General features: G+C 39.1%; 1 pseudogene; it reads right to left on the minus strand.

Annotated features, from left to right (window-relative positions):
- Positions 1-1,761: 1,761 nt before the first annotated feature.
- LOC118675702 lies at positions 1,762-3,642 on the minus strand (annotated as a pseudogene).
- Between the last annotated feature and the right edge of the window lie 22,200 nt (positions 3,643-25,842).

Raw genomic sequence — 25,842 nt, forward strand, 5'->3', positions numbered from 1 at the left:
ATTTGGCACTGGAGAGAAAATAATTAACAAAATTGTTCTGATTTCTGAGACACAAAAACTATTTTTCAAGGGCAATGTTTATAAAAAGGCAGTAGGTACATGAATTTTTATATTTATTGGTACTAATTACTTTCATTTTGGAGTTATTGACTTACCATAAAGATACATCTTAGAACTTGAAGATAAAGGAATTAACACTGTCCTATGACCTAAAAGTTAATTCAATATAATTTATTAGAGAAAAGATCAGCAAAGTCATCTTAAAAATAAAAAATAGCTTCCAAAACTTTAGGACAAACTACAACTTGATTACACACATTAACATATCAAGCAAATAAGTTATTCAGAAAAAGGTTATGAGTCTTGGAAGCAAGGCATAAAGAGACAGTTGGAAAAATATTGCTAGTCCCCACCCAATTATTTTTTTTTTTCTTATGAGATTACGGATTTATTACAGAGGATGTTAAGGAATATGAATCAACAGCCAGACGAAGAGTTAGTTACAAAGGTCAAGGTCTCAAACAAAGGAGCTTGTGTTCTCCTGGAGCATGGGGCCCAGCATGGTGACACATAGAAGTGTTCTGGTCCCCCAACTTGGCGGTTCTTTACAAAAGAGGGCAATGAGCTGCCCTTTTAGATTTTTTTTCTTAATCCAGAGAGAGTATGTTCTTCAACAGTGGATGTTTTCTTAAAACCACAATTAAGACCTATATTTAAGGCCTGTGGTTTAACACTGTGCACACCAAGCACATTTCTAAATATACTTTGCTTTCTTATAGGGTCTGCTCTCAGAGAAAGATGTGGTCATGCTGATAAAAGTATTATGGTCTGTGTGATATTTTGAGTTCTCATTGTAAAATAAGACATTGACAACTGATTTTAAACATCAGTCTCTGTGGCTTCAGTGAATGTGAGGCTAACCCTTAAAACAGACTGTGCTCATTATGCCGAAGCAATCAGTATTCTAAATATGAAAACCTGAGAGCTGAATTATGACAAATTTATTAAGATAATAAATGCACTCTATCAAACACATGAACATTAACTGGCTATCCCATGCCACAATCCAATTTAATGGTGAATTGTTGATAATACATAACACTAGAGGCCCGGTGCACAAAAATTTGTGCACTCAGGTGGGTCCTTCAGCCCGGCCTGTGCCCTCTTGCAATCCAGGGCCCCTTCCCCTGGCTGCTGGCACCAGTTTTCCTCCGGCGCCCTGAACCCAGATCTTCGCTCTTTGCCGGGAGGGGCTTGCGCAGAGGGCGAGGGACTTAGCTCTTTTAAAAATACTTCTGAATGTTTGGTAAATAACCCTGTAGGAATCTACTTTCTAAAACATGCTGGTTGTTAAGGGTTGATTTGGGTAATCAACAAAATGTATGTTAAAACCCTAATCCCCAGAACCTCAGCATGTACCTGTATATGGAGAGAAGATCTTTAAAGAGGGGATTACATTAAATTGAGTCAGTTCCAGTGGGACCCTTAGCCCATCTCACTGAAGTCCTTATAAGAAGAGGAATGTTGGGGTCCTGCCCCAGCAGGTCCAGGGGTTCCCAAAGGTGTGGATGGAGTCGGCGAAGAAGGAATGACACAGAGGCAGCGTTCAGGTGATCATCATAGTCAGTTTTCTTTTTATTGTCCTGTTACATCTATATTTATACTATTTGATCCTATAAGCATGCCCCTATAAGCTTTTTTTTTTTTTTTTTTTTTTTTTTTTTTTTGCCAAGGAGAGCATGGGGTCCTTTTATTGGGGGGTCAGTCAAAGGGGGAGCTGTCTACGGTGGGGTAGGGCAGTAGCTTGTCTGGCCCCCGAGAAACCCAACTTGAGTCCAGAGCCTCGACTGCTTTGAAGCCAAAGTCTTCCTCCACCTTTATCTGCACAGGGGCCAGCTCCAGAGTCAGCGGGACTCCCGCCCAGCGCCCTTCCCGCAGCGCTCGCCGCCTCTTCCACCCGCTGGGCCCCTTGCCAGGGGCCAGGCTGCTTGCTTCTGTGGGCGCTGGCGTCCTCCTGGGCGGGGACAGCCCCTCTTTCTCCAGAGGCTCATTCTCAGCATTGCCTGGGATGGGGCGTCTGTGCCCTGGCTGCCCTCGTCCTCCAGTAAGATGGTGAACTGGCTGGCCCGGTAGTTGTCACCGTAGGAGTCCAGCACCTTCATGAGGAACCTCCGCTCCTGCTGGAGTCTCCGTGTTATCCTCTATATCTGATGGAGCCTGTTCAGGACCCGCTCCTTCGCCTGCTCGATCTCCCTGCAGCGCAGACCCAGCGCCTGGTACTTCCTGTGATTGAGTTCCCCTTGGTGCCGCCGCCAGCCTCGGGCTGCCTCCTCCTCTTCATCTTGCTCCGGGAGGCTGGAGCTGCCCAGACCCCCAGACATGAGCTCCACTTTGGTCTCAAGCTCACGCTCCAGGATGTGACCACCGAACAGCGGAGGCAGTGCCAGCTCTGAGCAGGTGAAAGGCGCGCCGCCCGCCTCTCCGGGCGGTGCGGGAGGAGGAGTCTGGCCGCTGGGCTCTGGGATCCCTCCTTGGCCGCCGGCCTCCCCGGAGCGGGTCCGAGTGTCTGGACCGGCTGCGTGGTGGCCAGCGGCGGGCCGAGGGGTGGGGCCGGGCGGCGACCGACCGCGGGGGAGGTCATGGGAGCGGAAGGCCTCACCGCCTGGCTCTTCCCTCCCTTCCCCCGTGGTCGGCTCCCCGCTTGCCCGGGCTGGGGCCAGGGGTCCATGCGGCCCTTGGGGCCCGGTCGGGGGGGCCGGGGCCTGCGTGGGCCAGCCGCTGGGCCCCATGGGGGGGGCATTGGCTCTCCAGCCCACGGCGGGAGCCCGGCGTGGGCTGCCACCCGCCCGCTGCCCCCCGGACCGGGCCCAGTGCAGCAGCGGCGGCAGCGGAGTGGGGCGCGTGCCCTAGCTCGGGGAGGCCGCCATGCTGCAGTGCACCGGCCCCATGGCCGGGCCTGCTCGGAGCGGATGCTGCTCCTCCAGAGCTGGGCCACTCCAGCGGCCACACCCCGTTTGCTGGGCCTGTGCTGCCCAGACGCGCTAGAGTCCCAGTCTGCCCGCAGGCCAGCTGCGGGGGCTGTGCGGGAGGGCCATCCTGCCTTGTGGTGAGTTCGAGCGGCAGCAGCAGGAGCCGGACAAGGACTGCGCCCTCCATCTTGCCTTGGGGCCTCCATCTTGGGACAGAGCCACGTGCGCCCTCCATCTTGCCTTGGGTCCTCCATTTTGGGACGGTACCATGTGCTTCCTCACGGGAAGAAGCCGCTACTAGCCACACCCAGGATTTCTCTGGACTAACCAATAATAATCAAGGGAAGTGCACGCCATCACTATGACCGACTTGCGCCTGGCCAATCAGCGGGGCCCACAGTCCCCTCTCCTGCCCTCACTCCACCCCCCTTTAAAACCCCCTGTCCCATCAGGCGTCGCTCTCTCTCGGCCACTGGAGCTTACCGTTGCATCGGTGAGTGTGGCAGGGGAGCCAAACCTAGGTTTGGAATAAATGACTCTTTGCTTTTGCATCGGACTGACTGGCTCCCTGGGGGTCTTGGGAACTTTGAAATCTGGGCACAACACAGGGAGGTGCTGAGAACTCCTCAAAGCCCACGGCTGCCATGGGCCCCTCCTTCTGCTCCAGCTCCATTTCTCCCTGGCTCCTGGTGCAGAACTTCCAACCTTGCAAACCTCTAGGTTAAAGTGGCTCCCAAAACGACAGGCCCCATTCGATTTCACGGCCAGGCACCCAGGCCCCGGCTGCTAAGCCTCCTGGGAGTTGTAGTTCTTTATTTCCTGCTGCCTCCCTCACCCCAACCCCACTCCGAGTCCCGGCTGAAAGGCCCTGCTTGCTGGTCTAATGCTGTGGACAAGCATCTGAGTCACCTCTTTATTTCTGTCCGGACACCGCACAGTCTGACCATGGAGACTCTCCACTTGGGAGGCCCCTGGGTCTCCTTCTGGGGCCTGGTTGCATTGCCCCTTGGGGACCAGATTGAGTCCCCAGGTAGCAATGCAGTCCAGCCTCTGGCCCCGCCTCTGGGTCTTCTCCTATCACTGGTGATCTGAGAAGCCAGGCGGGGCAGGGAAGAGGCTACATGTTTGGAGAGATGGCTGGAGTACTTAGAAGCCAAAAGCAGCAACATCCACCTCTTCCCTGCCCCACCCGGCTTCTCTGATTACTGGCCCAGGGCCGGCAAAGGTGGCCTGGTTCTCCAATCACAGAAGCGCAAAGGCAGCCTGGTTTCTCCCATCACAAAGGCAGCCCAGTTCTCGGGCTCTTGGCTGCCACCTGGGTTTCTGATTGCCATCAGCGGCAGGCGGCTTCTTCCATCCTTCCCCTTTCGCCTCCCCATCATTGTGCCTACCTATGCAAATTAACCGCCATCTTTCTTGGCAGTTAATTTGTATATCACCCTGATTAGCCAATGGGAAGCGTAGAGGAGGTACGGTTAATTACCCTTTTTGTCTTTTATTAGATAGGATTATTACCCTAAATTTCTATATTTTCTAATGTTTTAAGTTTCTGGGTGAGAAACGGAACTACAACCATAGGCAATAGGGTGCTATTTTGAGATATACATGCCTAACATAATCCCTATCGCATATATTGTACAAACCTTATCTTAGCTTGTGGGAATTGATAGTTTGACAGTCATAACCTGCTAGTTAACATTTTGCAAACTGCAATCTATTGGTGGAAATGAACCTGGAACATGGGCAGAGCACTGTGGAAATTTGATTTTAGAAAACAGACTCTGAAACCAAATATCTTTGCATAGCACGTAGTTTATCTTAGGACCTAATAAAATATCTCAAAAGCATTTCAAAAAACTATGCTTAATATCAAGAATTGGAGTTGGAAGCTAAGCACAGGTCTTTTTCATCCAAAATGAAGGCCTCTAAAAGAGTTTTCCTTTTATAAAGACAGTTCTTATTTAATTCTTTATGTCTAGAAACACTCGAGTGAACTTCTTTTTTCTGGCTATGGTTTTCAAATTAGATAGCAGAAAGGAAAGGAAATATATATATATATATCTATATCTATCTATCTTCTGGGAGGGGAGAGTGTTTTCCTTTTTTCAGTACTTTCTCTAAAGCATCTGGGGTTTTTTGTTTGTTTGTTTTTCCCATTCTTTAAATTTTTCCAAATAATTTTGATTTACCTTTCTCTCTCACTCTTCCCTTTTCCTCATTACATTTCATCAGTCAGATAATCATGTCTGGAGTTGCCCTCACAGTCGTTAACTGAAAATTCGAGGAGGAAGCTGTTGTTTTCAGTGCTCCTTCTATTGCTGTGTTAGTCATGACTGCACTGGGAGAATGCTAACTGAACCAGAAATAGCAAGCAGCTCTGTCCACAGATTAGCTCTTTCATGGGGGTGAGGGCTGAGAGAGGGCAGTGTAATGCACACAGGGTTCTAATTAAATACAGACCCACTGGCTTTCTCCCAGTGATTACCAGGGGGATTTCAAGGGCAGAAGGTTGACGTTATATTCTTGGTGCACAGTAGTAGAAGTGGTATTACTAGTAGTACTAACAAATTGTGTATTGATTAAAAGTTCAAACAGTGTTTTCCCATGAATTTTTTATCAATGAATAAATCCAGACCATAAAATGTAGTTAATTTGGTAGAATGTGTTGTAAGCCAAGAATAATGAAAAACAGGCCTCTCACTATGTTCTTATGCACCCTTTCTAGCCCTTTCACTATTAATCATTGAATAATCTTTTAATGTGCATCCCAAATGGGCACAAAGAACATCATTTTTAAAAGTCTGAAAAATGAGTGAGCCACTAGGACAGAGTCATCATTCTGGCCATAGGATAAGACATTTCTCAAGGAGAGTAAGAGGTTCTGGACAGTGTGCAGAATTCGGAGTCACTCTGGCTCTATCTAACACGTGAGATGCTGACTAGTAACTCCAGCCTTGTCAGTCAGCCAGTCAAAGTTAAAATTAATCATGGGCAGCTTATCTTTTATTCAGATTAATTAGCTACTGAGTAGCACAATGAAAATTAATTAGGAAAACAAAAGGTAAGATTATTCACAATGCTATCATTGAGAACTGCAGAGTCTCACTGTTCAGCCAATAAAACAGAACCTGTTGCCACATGTTCAAGATAAACCTTTGTTTATGCTTTGGATTTATTTGCCAGAGGCATTATATCAATGTCAAGGATTCAGTCCTGGTGATCTCTGATTTCCTGTGTGTCTCCTAAAGTCCCCAGGAATTTCACATAAACTATGTTTGGTTTCTGGTGTTTTGGGGTAGTAATTTACTAAAAACAAAAAAAGCATAATTCCTTAATAAATGTTAAATAACTATAAAAATATAAAAGTTGAGGTTATGTTCACTAAAAATGTTATCCTGCCACATTAGTCTTCTATGAAAAATATAATAATATTTCTCCATAATCATTTTAAAACGCATCATACCATAACATTTTCTTTATGTATTCCCCATTATTATAATGATGAGTGCAGTGATATATTTAGTTTGTACTGATTCATTTTCAATACCTGAAAATTGTCTATAGAAATCTCAATTAGATCTAAAACTCTTCCCTAATTCTGTTTGAACACAGCTCGGTTAAACAGATTCTATTACGTTTCCAGGATAATTATGATTCCCAATATAACCACACAGAGAAAAAGCTGTTGTACCAGGAGCAGCAGCACTAAGCCTGCCTCCCAGCAAGAGTGTTTTAAAGAGCTTCTAGTGTTATTTTCCATAATAAGGCCCACTAGTTGGCAGAACCCCTGGAAGCTATGCAAACAGCAACACATCTGTTCCCTAAGAGGCAAAATGCCTTGTCTCAGCTGAGATGTTTATTGGCATTACCAGCAACATTGTGATAGAGCAAAGCCTGGAGCTGCATAAAAGGAATTTTCCTTTAGAGACTTGCCTATCCTCAGAGGAGGAGCAAAGACAGTGAAACCTCGGACCTTGATCCATGTTACTTCAGAGAGTAGCCTCGTTTTCAGACTGGCAAAACCAAAGGGTATTTAATACCTTTTTTTGCCAGTGAAGTCAAGGCTGTATAAAAGCTAAAGTCTGCAGCAGGAAAAGACAATTTTAAAGTCTACTAATTAGCTCCTTTAAACTATTATATCCACAGCTAATTATTTGTTTAAATAAGGGATTTGACCTTGATTTTTAATGCTTATGAATAAATAAAATGTTTTTTTGCATTTCACAAGCATCCTTGAGTTTCATGGCTTGTTTCAAACCAAGGAACAAAGTTCAACCAAGACTTTCATGTGTATATCACTCTTCTGAGGCATGATTTAACCTGAAGGAATAAATAATGAGCCTTTACAGTAGAAATGCAAGCTCCTTTAGAAATTAATCATTTCTACTTTGCAAATATCACCTCTATACTGAAAGCTTGCAAATTTGCATTTACAGCCTTACTATGCTCCTGAGCTCCGGGACTTCATTTCTAGCTGCTTACTGAATAATTAGGTATTTTCCCTGCTATTCAAAAGGCAACAGGTTAAAAACCAAAAATTCTTTACTTTCCATCTGACACTCCTGCAGTGCCTTTTGTTGTTGTTTTTGAACAGTACATGTTATTTTAACAACACATCTGGTCATCCAGGCTTAAAAAAAAGTGACTGTTCCATATCTCCTCATCTATTCAATCCTATTTGTTGCCATTATTACCTGCCCACTCAGAAACTTCATTTCTTGCCTTCTACATACCTAGAGACATCTTCTATATTGCTGTCCATCTTTTCAGCCTGTTATGTATACCGGTGAGAAAATTTCTAGTTTTCTACGCAAAGGCTCTATTCCTTTCCATGAAAAGCACGGAGACTTGAACTCTGTCATCAGGGCTCAACCCCTTCAAACAATCAGTATATATTGTTAAACAAACATGAATGTAGGACAATGTATTCCGTAATCTACCAGGCGCCAGGGACTACACTGCGCCTTAGAACATAATGCTTACTAAACTGAAATGTTTTTTCTCCTTCTGACACCTATAGTGTGTTGGGAAGATAATCTTTGTTAATATTGTTGCTCCGCTTCTTCCTAGATGGGTGATTGCATTAACTAACGCTTTGTGTCTTAGTTGTCCCAACTGTAAAATAGTGACTACAGAGGGGAAGAACTATATTTACCTATTGGGTTCATGTAAGGATTAAATGGGGCAATATGTGCTGTGTTCCTGGTCTAGGATATTTTTTATGAAGTTATTCAATGAAGGAAATTACAACTTCTTTCAGTCTCTCCAATTAGTTACACACCAGACTCAGCAACTTTTCAACTTTGAAGGTTCGTGCCTATTATCTCAAGGCACGGTTTCCTCCGACACAGCTAGTTCCACTTTCTCTGATTTCTAAAACTCTATCAGGTCCCTTACATTATTATTATATCATTATTATTATTATTAATTTTATTATAGTTATTAATACTTATTATTAACACTTCTCTTACCTTATTTGCTATCATAATTTATTAAAGCTTTACTATGACCTAAACCTTATATTCATTCAATCCTCATAAAGAAGGTATCATGTTATTCCCACTTACAGATGAAAAAACTAAAGTTTGGGGATAGATGGGAAGGTATTAAATACCTTCATAATTTTTATCTAGTGAGTCATGAAATCAGGTTCAAATCTACATCTACTTGATTCCAAAACCCACATTGTTAGCCTCTGTGCTATGGGTCTTGTCACAGGCTACTGCCCTGTCTTCAGTCTGTCTTAGCCTCTTAATTTGTTAATACATTTACTTAAAGAATGAATTACATTTTATGTAACATATCTTTGTAGCATCCTCTCACTTAGGACCTTGACTAGGAGAGATGTTGAATACATATTTATTGGCTGAATAAATGTATGAATGAAAGAACAAAGTTAAATTTGTAGAATGGAAAAATCTGGGAGATATAAAGAGGAAGGGGGCTTATTAGGGTTTCTGTGTGCATCATCCTTTCTAAGAAGCATAGACAAAAGTGAAATGGAAGGGGAAAAGAGCTACGAACCATGATGAAGATGATTAAAGAGAGTATAGAGCAGCTGTCAAAGCAAATATCAAGCAACATTAATAACTTTATCGCTCACCATGAGGCTGTCTCAAATATTTCCAAGAAAACAGTATCCTTGCTGTTGCATGGAGTGAGACTCATAATCAAGTGCAGATTCAAATAATTTTTTTAATCAAATACCTTGAGCTGCAGAATTAAAAAAAAATAAATATATTCCAACTAATGGAAAAATACAAGACTCAGAGGAAAATATTATTGCATTCTTGGTATTTCAGTTTGGGGCAGAGTTGATAAGAAATAAGATCTGCAACATTTGCCACCTGTTATCTAAGTTGTTTGACTAGTCAGATAATATCCCCAAACATTTGATGCTTATCCAAAAATAACTGTGCTGTGAGACTTACCAGTAAAATGCTTCAGCACTCTCCACAGTAGATTTTGCTAGTGTTTCAACCTGTCCATGAGGTTTGAAAGATGGTCTACATGCGTAAAAGTGAAAATTTGAGATCAGATGCTCATTTCAGTTCTAAATATGAAATTGCTTATGTAAAATAGTTTGTATTTTTTAAGGGACAATGATCGTTCAAATAAGTCTCTTGTGTGTTAGTAAAAACTTACCTGCATGATTTCTTAACTATAGTATTTAGTAAATCTGATTATTTGTTCATTTACATAGTTTTTCACTGAAATAAGTTGTAGGTTTTGAGTTGAAATCTGTACATCCCTGTATGCAGATAATGTGAGCTACAAAAGAATCAGAAATGCGGTCTCTTGTTTCACTGAGCTGACATGTACAGTTTATGTGCATTATGGAGGGGGGCGGGGCGGGAAGCAAATATTTTTTTTATTATATACTGATTTGGCAATGTGAAAAAAAACACAAATATTATCATTGTTTTTTCAACTTTCACTGCTTTATTCAATTTTGGATAGAAAAGGTAAGAGGATAGCAAAGGAAAAAAAAAGAGAGGTAAATAACAGGAAAGAACAAAAATGCTAAGCCAACTTAGAGTAAAATGAAAGGTATGTGGTATAAAGACAACTATAGTATAGTGGTACTGCACGGTGGCTCTGTGATTCTATAAATGGCAGAGCAAATGGCAGCATGTGTACTTTTAATCTTTGCCTATATAATTTATTTATCTGGCTCTTCCTTACCCTTCAAATCTGAACTTAAATATTACCCTTTTCAGGAGAATAGCCCTAAATAAACTTTGTAAAGGGATTCACTTGACAACCATCCAAACAAAGCTACCATCACACAATCAGGAATCGATCTCAGTCTTTTTCATTAAAATATTTGGCTTGTGAAGTTTCTAACCCTGTCTATTGTGTTCAACTCCATATCCTTTGGGCCTTGCACATAATAAGTGTTCATAGTAAGTTTTCTAGAATGACTATATGAATGAATGAATGATCAATCTAGTTACTCTTTTCCAAAAGATTGTTTATATGTCTCATTGCTAGAGTTATTTTTCTCTTATATATTATGAACTATATACTTACATGTTAGGATATATTTATTTTTTATTTTTTGTTAATCCTCACCCTAGAATATTTTTTCCATTGATTTTTAGAGAGAGTGGAAGAGAGAGTGAAAGACAGAGAGAAACATAGATGTGAAAGAAACACATTGATTGTTGCCTTCCAGAGGGCTAGGGCTGAGGAGGACCCTGCAACCAAGGTACATGCCCTTGACCGGAATCAAACCTGGGACCTTTTGGTCCACAGGCCAACACTCTACCCACTGAGCCAAACTGGCTAGGGTGTGATATATTTATTTTTAACAACTGCATTTCAAACTTATTTCCTGAATCTCTTGGAACAAAACCACATATTCATTTCATTTTAAGGAAAGGCTATCAAGTTTTTACCCAATGTGTCGATATAGCATAGTTCAATATCAATTGTACAACTGTCACACACATAGCAACATGGCCTGGAGTGTATGATGTGTCATCCATTTGTTGATCTATCCCATAGGCTTTTGCTTTTGTAATGCCCAGATTTACAAAGAAAAATATCATAAGTTTATAGAAGGTAAACTAGCAATATGCCCAGAAAGAGAGACTTGGATTAGGTAAAAGAACAATATCTCAGAACTCACCTCTAAATCAAAGTAGTTTTGGTATTCATAATTTAATAACGGGTAAAGAAAATTGTTACTTAATTATTTTTCCTGCAAGTACCAATATTAAAAGACTGATGCCATTACTCAGAGAGTTTCTGATATTGTCAAGCTTAGGATTCAGACATTTTGTAGGAAAATAAAATTCTCAAGCTCTTTCCCCACTAGTCTAAACCAAATGAATTCAGGTAAACTGGGGCTTGCTCTCACTTGGCTGATATTTCAGGATATATATATAAGAACTAAGATGGTAAACTGGACCTTCTAGCATAGGTACACCTTTTTCTTATCCCAGTGGCATTTCTTTCCATTTACTTTAAAAAAATAAAAATAAAGAATGTGGTAGGGAATGGCTAACTATACAGTTATTCAATTTTTTAAATATTTGTCTTGTGAAGTTTCTAACCCTGTTTATTGAGTAAGTTTATAATCAAATGTTAAAATGCTAATTCCTGGATCCTGAATCTTTCTAAAAACAGATTCACACTATTGATAGAACTCCTACTTATGACTTTATTTAGAATTGTGAAGTTCAGACCTTTGAAATGTCTAGCTGTGGCCTCTAAAGCATGAAAACAGTAAAACAAACAAACAAAAAACCAAAAAACAAACAAACAAAGAAAAAACCTCACTTGTTTGAAGAACAAAGAGTAAGAAAGTTTCTGTTACTAAGAATGTAAACAAGTGAATAAATATGCATTAATTGCTCTTCATATTTTTAGGAAGATATAAGAAGAATGTTTTACATTTTATTAGTTAGCTGTGGAATAAAGTAAACAACAGTATAGATCAGAAAAAAGTACAGTTTACATTTTTAGAATGGTTTATTTCTGAATATATAGCTATCTAATGAATACTATTTATGGTATATTTTAGGTAAACCAGATTACAAGAAATAAATGGTTTTTCAAACAGTACTTTATATCATAGAGCTTCAATTAAATTATCCTAAAAACGGTGCTTTATACATAAACTTGAGAAAACCCAGATATGTAATGATACCTTGTTATGTCTCTATTAGAGAAAATTATGCCAGTTCCAAATGCCTACAATACTTGCTTTAGTCTCAGAATAAAATAAGAAATTAGGGAGTATCCAAGCTGCTATTTGAAAGAAAAAAAATTCCCTTTTACAACCTCGCTAATATCAATGAGAACTTTCTTACTGTTGTCATTAGTAGTCATAGAGACTGATGTTCCCTTTGTCTTCTTATATATTCTCCTTAAAATAACAAAAGATACAACATTAACTTTTGTGGATCATATTTGATTTACCTCTTTCCAGATACCAAAAATTTGGGGGATTTATTTTGTAAATCAATTAGAGCTGCATGAAAATCCTATTCCTTCTGTTCAAGTGGTGAGGGACGCCTTAAGCGACAGAATGTAGGGATTATTAGATATATTTTTCTAAGGAGGAAATAGTCAGACAAAAATGGCCTGCCTGAAGTTACAGTTTATAGATTGGAAAAAGGCACAGACAATTAAAAGATGGAGCTACTTAGGGCAAATTACTTGCAATCAAGCTGCAGCTAAATGAGCTTCTTGATGAGGAAGCCAAATTTATGTTGTCTCAAACCAGGGAGAAACATTAAAGAAGTTGAAAGGTGAGCAAAATGTTAGTACAATTGGATCCAGATAGGTTTATCAGAGAAGTTATGGAGGCAATTAAAACAATGCCTTCTGAAGTAGGCATACACAGGCACACACACACACAAACACACTCAGAATCATACACAAAACACCTCAAAATAGAAGCCTGTGTGATTACACACACGTTTATCTTTCGTTTACATTTTATGTAAATGCCCTTTCTCATCATAAAAGCCCTGTGGCTTAAAAACTCAATCATAGAATATAATCATTTTCTCCCTCAATCTGCAATTTACTATAGACATTTTATTTGAAAATGATGTATTGTTTAAACACTAAACAACTGTGTTTTCACTTTGTTTCTCCCCGCCCTAAATTATCCCTTGGCAGCTCTTTGAGTTGATTCTGAAAGAATGTATTTGATAATGAATTCCGAACATACACAAAGCACAAAAGCTGTGTGAAAACTTCAAATGTGAAGTATCAAATTTTTCCTTTGCCACTCAATATATGTTTTTGCATTCAGGGCTGCATGCATCAATTTCACTGAAAGCAGGGTATTGTCTACATATATCTGTCTGAATGGAATGACTTTCATGATATTGTAATTTTGAAAAGGCATCAAGCTAGGCTATCCTTCCTCCCACTTCTGTTGCATTGGAATGTTAGGCATAACAAGGTAGACAAAAGAAAGGTATAATGCAGATCCTTATTGGCAGTCAGCAAGTACAAGTATATATAAAAAGTGATAATTTTCTGCTGACATTTTTTTCTTATCTTGATTCCCTTATCCTTTCATGCATTAAGCTTGGCATGAGCAGAATCTGAAAAAACAATTAACAGTCTTTGTTCAAAATAGACAAAAAAAACCCCCACAAAAACCCAGCTTTCTCCTTCAAACAATCCCTTTAGAAAGCAAAAACTCTCTAATATTCAAGAATTAAAAAGGATAATATAGAAAATGCCACTTTTACAGCACCAAATTAAAAACGTGATTCTGCTGCTAACACGGTTTTCTTATCATTGAAATCCAACATTTTCAGCTGTATCCTGGCCAGGCCTACCATTGAAAACAGTCCAAGAAAATGCCCAAATGCCCACAATGGTAGTGAAGAGGTCTTTCTCCATCTGATGTTGTCCAGTTACATCTCCCATCTAACAAAATGTGAAGAAACTATAAAGAGAATACTCTATAGAACTCTGGAGAAAAGTTTGGCCATAAAAATATATGTGTATCTTTTTTGTTTCTTTCCTGTAAATTATAAAAAAAATAAGATGTTTTAAGCACTTCTGGAAAGTGCCTCTGTACATTGAACATTGGCCAAAGGAACATTTAATAACTAAAGTCATACCACCTGAAAGTGATGAGAATTCCAAATTCTCCCCAAATCAGCCTTAGAGGGAAATCTTAAAGAAAACGGGCAAAAAAATATACAGGGTAAAGTTTATTGTTAACTGTCCTGTTAATTCTTAACGGAGTGACCAAAATGATCCTATGAGTGACTTTTGTCTTGATAGCATCTTTAAATGCAAGCCTTACGAGGCAAATCTGTTTGCAAAGAGTAGTGAGAGTACCTGACCACCTATTTCTCAAGTTTAGGGCAGTTAAATAACCAAGTAGGTGACTGGTGATGCCATTTTATAAATTAAGATAAATTTGGAGAGAAAAATTAGAAGTGTGGGTTTAATTATATTAAAGTTTGAGAAACCTTTAGATGTTTAAATATTAATGAATTGGCAATTCAAAATAAAGTCTGGAGTCCTGGGAAGTGAAGATTAAAAAATACACTGAGAGCTTATTGGTATACGAAAGAAAGTCAGAGCCATGAGAGCTAATTGTAAGCACTTAATAGATGAGTATGGATAAGAGGTGACGTTTAAGGATAAAATTCCAAGGAACTCCAATTTTGGAGGATGGGATGAGGAGGAAGGGCCAGAAAAAAATAAAGAGAAGAAAAATAAATAAATAAATAAATAAATAAATAAATAAATAAATAAGATGAAGGAAGTACATGGGTTACTAGAAGAATGTGGAGTCTTGGCAGCTAAGTGGAGAAAGAAAAAAAGAAAGAGAGAGAGAGAGAGAGAGAGAGAGAGAGAGAGAGAAAGGAAGGAAGGAAGGAAGGAAGGAAGGAAGGAAGGAAGGAAGGAAGGAAGGAAGGAAGGAAGGAAGGAAGAAAGTGGCCCTGGCAGGATGGCTAAGTTGGTTGGAGTGTCATCCTGTATGCCAAAAGGGATTTTAAGTTCAATTTTTGATCAGGCACATACCTAGGTTTTGGGTTTAATCCTCAGTTGGGGCATGTGAGGAAGGCAACCAATCGATGTTTCTCTCTCACATTGATGTCTCTCTCTCTCTCTCTCTCTCTCTCTCTCTCTCTCTCTCTCTCTCTCTCTCTCTTTCCCTCCCTCCCTTCCTCTCTAATGTCAATAAAAAAGACAGAGAAGGTAAAGTGACTGACAAACTGAGTCAAAGGCTGAAGACTGAAACTTTCCTTGAGACCATTTTATATACTTGTAAGTACTTCCAGATAACAGAATTATTTCATTACAGGAGAAAGAATAGAGCAACTTGTACTTTTTCATTATGAGACTATTATTCATGCATGGTAGAAAAATTAGAAAATACACAGAAATAAAAAGACAATGATCACATAGAATGTCTCCAAACAGAACACTCTTTAATCTCAATGCATTTTACTTTGATATAATTGAATATTCAAACAGTGAATCCTTTTTTTTTCTATTTTGAAAAATGCAAAAATACAAAAGAATTGTTTGAGGGAAATGACTTTAATATTTAAATATATCTTCTTACTTGATTTTAATCCTTACATATTGAGAATGTTTTATAAGAAAACAAATCTGGATATAGGCAGACGTGTCCCAGGTCGTGTCCCGGAGCAAATGGAGAAAGCAGCTGAAACTAATAGCACCCACACCGAATTGGCAAAATTCCTCAGCTGGTGAGACGGTTTGCAGCCGGGAAGAGCAGAACTCCCCTGGAAAGGTAAAAAAACCAGGGTTTTGGGCAGGAAAGTTTTCCAGACCTCTGAGCCCAGAGAGTCGGAGGGAGACCGCGTGGCAGACAGCCGCGTCCCTTGGGACAGGCACAGCCCCTGACGGGGGAAAGGAGAACCACGGGATTCCTGGCGCCGCGGGGGAATTGAGAGCTGGGTTCTGTGATCATGGAGGACTGAGCCTAAAGGGGGCAGCCTGAAGAGCTGACCAGACCATGCAGTGCCAGTAAGAAAAGAGCTTACAGAAACCAAGCCTTCCCCGTTTCCGCGGCCGGCGTTTGTTTGTTTGTTTTTACTGAATCCTGTTCATGGGACATTTCGGATACAGACACTCACCTGGGCTGAAGAGAGGGAGAGTGTGCTGAGGAGTGGAATCTGGAGAGAGACTGAGGAGAGATGGGGGGCCGGGAGAGGTGGCAGCGAATTGAGTGCTGAGACACCCCTGAGCCCAGGTCTGGGGCAGCCATTCTCTCCGGAGAGTGAGACTCCTCCCCCCAGCCCCCAGGCAAGGAGCACAGCCACACCCAGATTCCACCCTGTAGGAGATCAAGGATTAAAATAACCTGATCAGTCCCTGGGAGTTAACAGGGTCTGGCCTATAGAGGGATTTTCAATCCCAGCAACAACACAGCGCCGGTAACTAACTATTACGCGGCCAGCTCTGGGCAGTGAACTTCCACTGAACAGAGAGGCCCTATAGACTCAGATGCCAACCCCAGAACACTGCCACCCAGAGGCTGACCCACAAACTGACTCTTTGCTAAACACAAAATAAGGCAGTCTGGGAAACAAATGCGGCCTGCTTTATAATAAGGACTGTGGTTTACAACACAGAGAAACAGTGTATCGCAGGGAAACCCAACACTCTCCTGAATACCGGGCAGGTCTAAGGCGAGCCACACTGAAGAATAGAAGAACTGAAGGACCTTCACTACTGCAATTCTTTTTTTTTTTCTTTTTTCACCTTTTAACTAAGAAACCAATTTTTTTTTTCTTCTTCTTTTTTTTCTTTTCTTTTTTTTTCTTCCTTTTCCATCACCTGATTTTACCCTTTTAATTACTACCTTCTTATTTTTAACCAGTATTATTACTGCTACCATTTTACCATTTTTTAAAGTGCCATTTTATTTTCTCTTTATTTTATTTTGGGATTAGTGTTCTCCATTCTATTTTCATCGTTATATTATTGGTTGTTTCTAGTTTGCATTCATCTCCAGGGAGCTGTTGCTGGAATTTGTTGGGATTAATGGCTGTTCTATAGGAGTATTTTCCTCATATAAAAAGTCTTTTCCCCTCTTCCACTTCATTCTCTCTTTTCACTTTTTTTTTTCTTTTTTCTCTTTATTTTTTTTCTTTTCTTTTCTTTTCTCGCTTTTATTTTCCCCCCTCCTTTTTCCCAATTTCATTTTTGTAGTCCTTTTTTTGGTCCCTACTTTTCTTTTCTTTTATCTCTTTTATCTTTTTCTCTTCCTTCTTCCTTATCCCCTAATTCTCTTAATTCAGGTGGTCACCTTTATTTGGGGTTATTAATATCGTGAATATATTTGTGTATAGTGCCTGGGTACGTGGTGCCTTGTTGTGTTGTATTTTGTGCCTTTAAATCAACGCAGCAGATCCAAGCAACAGCAACCTCCGGAGCACCACACCCTCTGCTGAGGAACAGCAGCTGTACGTGAAACCTCGCCCCACCAGCCAGAAGAGCCACCACAGCTGTGAACAGCACCCACCAGAGGAGCTGCTGCCAACTGAAGAGCAGCTGCTACCGCAACCGCCTGAAGAGCAACCACAGATCAAGGAGTCACTGCCACCAAGGGAGCAACCACTGAATGACTCAACGTCTAGATATGTCAGTGAGATCAAACATGGGTGGACAAAGAAACCCCCAAAGGAAAGAAAAGAAGGACTCTCCAGAAAAGCAGCTAAGTAATACAGAGGCATGCAACATGACAGAAAAAGAATTCAGAATAAGGGTCCTAGAGTGCATAAACCGGATGGAAGAAAAAATCGACAACCTCTGCAAGAAGCAAGAAGAAACAGATGAAAAAATCGATAACATATGGAAGAAGCTAGAAGAAACAGATGAAAAAATCAACAACTTAAGTAAGACCCAAGAAGAAATGAAGAGTGATATAGCTGCAATGAAAAACTCCATTGAAAGTATCAACAGTAGACTAGGAGAAGCGGAGGACCGAATTAGTGAATTAGAAGACAAGGAAGCAAAACACACCCAAAATGTACTGCAATTGGAGAAAAAAATGAAAAGACAGGAGGAGAGCCTAAGGGAGCTTTGGGACAACATGAAACGAAACAACATACGAATAATAGGGGTACCAGAACAACAGAAGGATGAACAAGGATTAGAAAACCTATTAGAAGAAATAATATCAGAAAACTTCCCTGAGGTGGGGAAGAAAAAAGTCACACAAGCCCAGAGAGTCCCAAACAAGGTGAACCTGAAAAGACCCACACCAAGACACATCATAATTACCATGGCAAATGTTCAGGACAAAGAGAGAATCTTACAGGCTGCAAGAGAGAGACGGAAAGTTACATACAAGGGATCTCCCATTAGATTGTCAAATGATTTCTCGACAGAAACACATCAGGCCAGAAAAGAATGGACAGAAATTTACAAAGTGATGCAAAGCAAAGGACTGAATCCAAGAATACTCTATGCAGCAAGGCTATCATTCAAACTTGAAGGGGAAATAAGAAGCTTCACAGACAAAAAAAGGCTAAGGGAGTTTATCACCACCAAGCCAGCAATGCAAGGAATGCTAAAGGGACTGGTATAAAAATAATAAAAAGCTCAGAAAGAAGACAGCCACACAAAAAAAGAAATGGCTACAAACAAGTACCTTTCAATAATAACTTTAAACGTAAACGGACTAAATGCTCCAACCAAAAGACATCGAGTGGTGAATGGATAAAAAATCATGACCCATACATCTGCTGTCTACAAGAAACCCACCTCATTAGAAGGGACTCACACAGACTGAAAGTGAAAGGATGGAAAAATATCTTTCAGGCAAATGGAAAGGAAAAGAAAGCTGGGGTAGCAATACTTATATCGGACAAAATAGACCTCAAAGTGAAGGCCATAACAAGAGATAAGGAAGGCCACTGCATAATACTAAAGGGATCAATACAACAAGAAGATATAACCCTGGTAAACATATATGCACCCAATGCAGGAGCACCCAAATTCATAAAAAAACTCCTGGAAGATATCAAAGGAGAGATCAACAACAATACAATCATAGTAGGGGACTTTAATACACCACTGACAGCACTGGATAAGTCCTCTAGACAAACAATCAGCAAAGATACAGCAATCCTAAATGACTCACTAGATCAGATGGACTTAATAGACATGTTCAGAATACTTCACCCCAGTGCCACGGAATATACATTCTACTCAAGTGCTCATGACACATATTCAAAAATAGACCATATATTGGGTCACAAGCAAAGTATCCCCAAATTCAAGAAGATTGAAATCATAAAAAGCGTCTTCACAGACCACGATGGCATAATATTAGAAATAAACTAGACTAAAAACAACCCAAAATACTCAAACACCTGGAAGCTGAATAGCATGCTATTAAATATTGATTGGGTTACCAATGAAATCAAAGAAGAAATTCAAAACATCCTGGAAACTAATGACAATGAAAACACAACAATCCAAAACCTATGGGACACAATGAAAGCAGTCCTGAGAGGGAAGTTTATAGCTCTACAGGCCTATCTCAAAAAAACAAGAAAAAATGGTAGTAAATCATCTAACTCTACAACTCAAAGAATTAGAAAGAGAGCAACAAGAAAACCCCAGAGTGAGCAGAAGGAAGGAGATAATAAAGATTAGAGCAGAAATAAATGACATAGAGACCAAAAAAACAATACAGAAAATCAATGAAACCAAGAGCTGGTTCTTTGAAAGGATAAACAAGATTGACAAACCTCTAGCCAGACTCACCAAGAAGCAAAGAGAGAGGAACGAAATAAACAAAATCAGAAATGATAGAGGCGAAATAACAACAGACCCCACAGAAATACAAATGATTGTTAAAAAATACTATGGACAGCTCTACTCCAACAAACTAGACAACCTGGGGGAAATGGAGAAATTCCTAGAAAAATACAACATTCCAAAACTCAATCAGGAAGAATCTAAAAATCTCAACAGGCCAATAACTATGGAAGAAATTGAAGCAGTCATCAAAAAGCTTCCAGCAAACAAAAGCCCAGGACCAGACGCCTTCACAGGGGAGTTTTACCAAACATTCAAGGAAGAACTAAAACCTATACTCCTCAGACTACTACAAAAAATTTAAGAGGAAGGAACACTTCCAAGCTCATTCTATGAAGCCAGCATCACCCTAATACCAAAACCAGGTAAAGACAACACAATGAAAGAGAATTACAGGCCAATAGCCCTCATGAACATAGATGCCAAAATCCTCAACTAAATCTTAGCAAATCGGATCCAGCAGTACATCAGAAAAATCATACACCATGACCAAGTAGGATTTATCCCAGGGATGCAAGGATGGTACAATATCCCAAATCAATAAACGTGATACATCACATAAACAAATTGAAAGAAAAAAACCACATGGTCATATCAATTGATGCAGAAAAAGCATTTGACAAAATTCAACACCCATTTTTGATAAAAGCTCTCAGCAAGGTGGGAGTAGAAGGATCATACCTCAACATAATAAAAGCCATATATGACAGGCCCACAGCCAACATCATACTCAATGGACAAAAACTAACACCATTTCCCCTAAGAACAGGAATAAGACAGGGATGCCCCCTCTCACCACTCCTGTCCAATATAGTACTGGAAGTGTTAGCCATTGCAATTAGGCAAGAAGAAGAAATAAAAGGCATCCATATTGGAAAAGAGGAAGTAAAACTGTCCTTATTTGCAGACGACATGATATTATACATACAAAACCGTAGAGACTCCATCAAAAAGCTACTAGACTTAATACATGAATTTGGCAATGTAGCAGGATACAAAATTAACCCCAAGAAATCTGAGTCATTTCTATACACCAATAGTGAACTTTCAGAAAGAGAGATTATAAAAACAATCCCGTTTACCATCGCACCAAAAAAATTAAGCTACCTAGGAATAAACTTAACTAAAGAGGTAAAAGACCTCTACTCAGAAAACTACAGGATGTTGAAAAAAGATATAGAGGAAGACATAAACAGATGGAAGAACATACCGTGTTCATAGATTGGTAGAATCAACATCATTAAAATGTCCATACTACTCAAAGCAATCTATAAATTCAATGCACTTCCCATTAAAATACCAATGGCATACTTCAGAGATCTAGAACGAACTCTCCAAAAATTCATCTGGAATAAAAAAAGACCCCAAATAGCTGCAGCAATCCTGAAAAAGAACAAAGTAGTTGGGATCTCAATACCAGATATCAAGTTGTATTACAAAGCCACTGTTCTCAAAACTGCCTGGTACTGGCACAAGAATAGGCATATAGATCAATGGAATAGAATAGAGAGCCCAGAAATCGGCCCGAACCAATATGCTCAATTAATATTTGACAAAGGAGGCAAGAACATACAATGGAGCCAAGATAGTCTCTTCAATAAATGGTGTTGGGAAAATTGGACAGATATATGCAAGAAAATGAAACTAGACCACCAACTTACACCATACACAAAAATAAACTCAAAATGGATAAAGGACTTAAATGTACGACAGGAAACCATAAAAATTCTAGAAGAATCCAAAGGCAACAAAATCTCAGACATATGCCGAAGCAATTTCTTCACTGATACAGCTCCTAGGGCACTTGAAACTAAAGAGAAAATGAACAAATGGGACTACATCAAAATAAAAAGCTTCTGCACAGCAAAAGAAACCATCAACAAAACAACAAGAAAACCCACTGTGTGGGAAAACATATTTTCCAATGTCATATCTGATAAGGGCCTAATCTCCAAAATTTATAGGGAACTCATACAACTTAACAAAAGGAAGATAAACAATCCAATCAAAAAATGGGCAAAGGACCTAAATAGACACCTTTCAAAAGAGGACATTCAGAAAGCCAAGAGACATATGAAAACATGCTCAAAGTCACTAATCATCCGAGAGATGCAAATCAAAACAACAATGAGGTACCATCTCACACCTGTCAGACTGGCTATCATCAACAAATCAGCAAACGGCAAGTGCTGGAGAGGATGTGGAGAAAAAGGAACACTTGTGCACTGCTGGTGGGAATGCAGACTGGTGCAGCCACTATGGAAGACAGTATGGAGTTTCCTCAAAAAACTTCAAATGGAAGTCCCATTTGACCATGTGATCCCACTTCTAGGAATATATCCCAAGAAACCAGAAACACCAATCAGAAAGGATATATGCACCCCTATGTTCATAGCAGCACAATTCACCATAGCTAAGATCTGGAAACAGCCTAAGTGCCCATCAGCAGATGAATGGATTAGAAAACTGTGGTACATCTACATGATGGAATACTATGCTGCTAAAAAGAAGGAACTCTTACCATTTGCAACGTCATGGATGGAACTGGAGAGCATTATGCTAAGTGAAATAAGCCAGTCAATGAAGGAAAAATACCACATGATCTCACTCATTCATGGATAATAGAGACCACTATAATCTTTTGAACAATAATAGATACAGAGGCAGAGCTGCCTCAAACAGATTGTCAAACTGCAGCGGGAAGGCCGGGGAGGGTTGGGGGGCAGGAGGTAGGGGGGGAAGAGATCAACTAAAGGACTTGTATGCATGCATATAAGCATAACCAATGGACATAAGACACTGGGGGATAGGGGAGGCTAGGAGACTGTCTAGGGCGGGGGGATAAAATGGACACGTATGTAATACCCTTTGTAATACTTTAAGCAATAAAAAATAAAAAAAAAAACTGGGGGAAGGGACTGGACAAGGGGAAGATAGACACATGCCCACTAAAGTTGGGGTGACATAGGGAAGTTGTGTCTTTTGATATCACTAGTTAAGCCAGGTGATTTAATATTCCAATTGTACAGATGAGAAGTGAAAGCTCAGGTAAGTTATATAATTTCCTCTAAAAGTGAAGTATTTTAACTGGGAATTATACCCTAGTGTTCAGACTCCAAAATCCATATTCTTTAATAGAACCACAAACAGGTTTTACTATGTTATATTGAAGGTTTTAAAAAAATAAAGAAACGAAAAAAGTGGGGAAAAGAAAAAAACCCTTGAAGATTCTCTAGTGTAATTGGGTTATAGGAATAGTTAAGAGCAAAATTATAGAGAAGGAGCTATAATGGGTCAACAGTAGAGCAGTAATTAGCAAAGTATAAATCAACTGAGATACCAGAAATAAACTATGGCTTCCTGGATGCCAAAAGCAATGCAGAACACTTAGTCTTGGTGGCTATCAGGTCCCTAATGTCGACAACCTAGAAGCAAATTCTGTGCCGTCCAAAATATAAACTCTTAAAAAATGAAATGTGTTTTCCAAGTCCACAAAGATCCCCCTCCCCCCACACCTCCAAGCCTGACTGGGAAGTTATAAAGCTTTTCAAGTGGAAACTTACTGGTGGGGCTTAATGAACCTTGTCACTTTCATTAATGACATTAAATATGCCACATTTCCAAATGTCCCTTTAAATTGAAAATTTGTTTAAATGGGCAGGTTTTATTGTTGTTTTGTTGTTGTTGTTGCTATTGCTTGGCTAAATAAATGCCACAATTCAAAAAAAAAAAAAAAAAAGAAAGGAAAGAAATCATCTCTTTCTTAAAAGAGGTTATATAATTCCTGAGAAAGTTGTAGAATAAAGGTGAAAGAAAAGAGCAAAAACAGCTATTGAAAAATATTTTTTTAAATTTTGTTTTATTGCTTAAAGTATTACAAAGAGTATTACATATGTCTCCTTTTTTTTCCCTTGACCTTTCCCTGGCCTCCCCTACCCCCCAGTGTCTTGTGTCCATTGGTTATGCTTATATGCATGCATACAAGTCCTTCAGTTGATCCCTTACCCCCCCCCCCCAACAATGGAATTGGAAAGAAAGGGAGTTGTTTAGATATGATGTTTCTAAAAAATGCTTTTAGAGTAATATAAAGAATATAATAAAGCAGCCAGTGCATTAGTACATAGGCAAAAATGAGAAAATTCATTCTGAATTTTACTTAAAAGTCATCTGTCTTAAAAATGAAAATGGAAGCTGAATGCTTATTTGCATTATGTTCTCGCTACTTATTTTGCTTTGCCTAGCTCTGAAAGGAGGTTAAAGTCATCTCTCTGAGATTACCCTCCAATGTATTCATTGATTTCCTAAGTGAAGTTTTATAACTTAATTCCACTTACTTCAGGTTAATATTTTTGGGAAAAGGGAAAGAACTTTTAAATACATTAATTATATTTAATAAGATACTTTCAAGTGAACAATGTTTCATAGTCCATAATAATTAAAGGTTGTGAGTAAATGTACTTGTGTTCCAATTAAAAGATGTGAATTTACTTCAAGCTCCTCTCTCAACCCAGTGAATTTGGATATTTTCAGAATTATCCAAGCCTTGTATCCATTATATTAAAAGTAGAACAAGGAATTATTTTATGACTTCAAAGAGTTAACACAACTCTCATCATTTTAGAGGTAATTGCTTTCTTTTTTTCTGAAAATTTCCTTTGCATTTGATATTTTTATGTTACCCAAAGCAGATATAAGTGAATTATAAATTAAAACTAACTCAATTTTAAATCTATTTTAGAATATTCTCTTTCTAAAATTAACAAAGTATTATAATTTGATCTTTGTTTCCCATAACTTATATTTCATCAAACACAGAAAGAAAAGGAAGCTTCTTATCGATCAACAAATCAGGTTATATCATAAAGTAATATTTTAAAAGTGCATAGAAGAAAGATGTAAAATAAATATTATTCCATCAATCATAAAATGGAGTTACAAATGTTTGGAGGCCCTTTGTACTAATTTTTTTTTAAACAAGTCCAGGTATATTTAACACCTTTCACTGAATCATGTATAAATTTAGCAAAATGATTAGAGTATTTTTCTAACAATATCAATGGCCAAGTTTTTGTTTTAAATACATTTTTATTGACTTCAGAGAGGAAAGGAAAGGGAGAGAGAAACATCAATGATGAGAGAAAATCATCAATTGCTGCCTCTTACAGGCCCCCTACTGGGGATCAAGCCTGCAACCCAGCCATATGCCCTGACTGGGACTGAAACTTATACCTCTTGGTTCCTGGGTTGATGCTCAACTGCTGAAATACACCCAGCTAGGCCTAAGTTTTTGTTTAAAGAGAGGTATATCTAGTTTGGGGATTAAAAGCATGGCTGCCATGTGGGAGGCTGCCAGTAGGTGGCAATGTAACTTATTAGGACATTAAGAAAAAGCTGTGTGGAGGAATAAGTCTCTAAAAGAAAGGCAATGTGTTCTTGGTCAAAGAACCAAAACAAAAGTTAACATTTTTTGTTTATTTGTTTGAAGATATTCCTAGGATATAATAGACTAAATTTGTGAGTAGATAAAGATGAAAAATTCTGAAAAGTGTATACACCTACAAACTCATATTTTGATTCATATAAATTTAATTAAAACAAATAAATTGACTTGATTTTATTTTTCTAATTAAATTGATAAATCCAACTTGACTTCAATGACTAGCATTACTTTCCCCTTTTAATTATATTTATATTAAGTTCTCACCTACATATAAGTAGTCAAATGACTAAAATAAGAACAAAGCACACAAACCCAGACAGAAAGTAAAATTATCAGAGTAGTCAAAATATATGTTGCAAGTTTAAACAAAGAACAACAACAACAGCAAATCATGTATTGGGTGCACAACTCATTTCCTGATCCATTCCCCAACACACACACACACACACACACACACACACACACACACACACACTTTGAATTTTTATAACAAAAATTTTTTAAAACTCTAAGTAAATTAGAAGAAAGCCAATAGAAAGATAAAGTATTGCAAACATGTCCACTATTAGTGAGTGATGATGACTAATAGGAAAGAGAAAAAAAAACTTTAAAAATTATACACACACACACATCTGT

Source organism: Myotis myotis, unplaced genomic scaffold (assembly GCF_014108235.1).
Source record: "Myotis myotis isolate mMyoMyo1 unplaced genomic scaffold, mMyoMyo1.p scaffold_m19_p_2, whole genome shotgun sequence".
Taxonomy (NCBI): Eukaryota; Metazoa; Chordata; class Mammalia; order Chiroptera; family Vespertilionidae; genus Myotis; species Myotis myotis.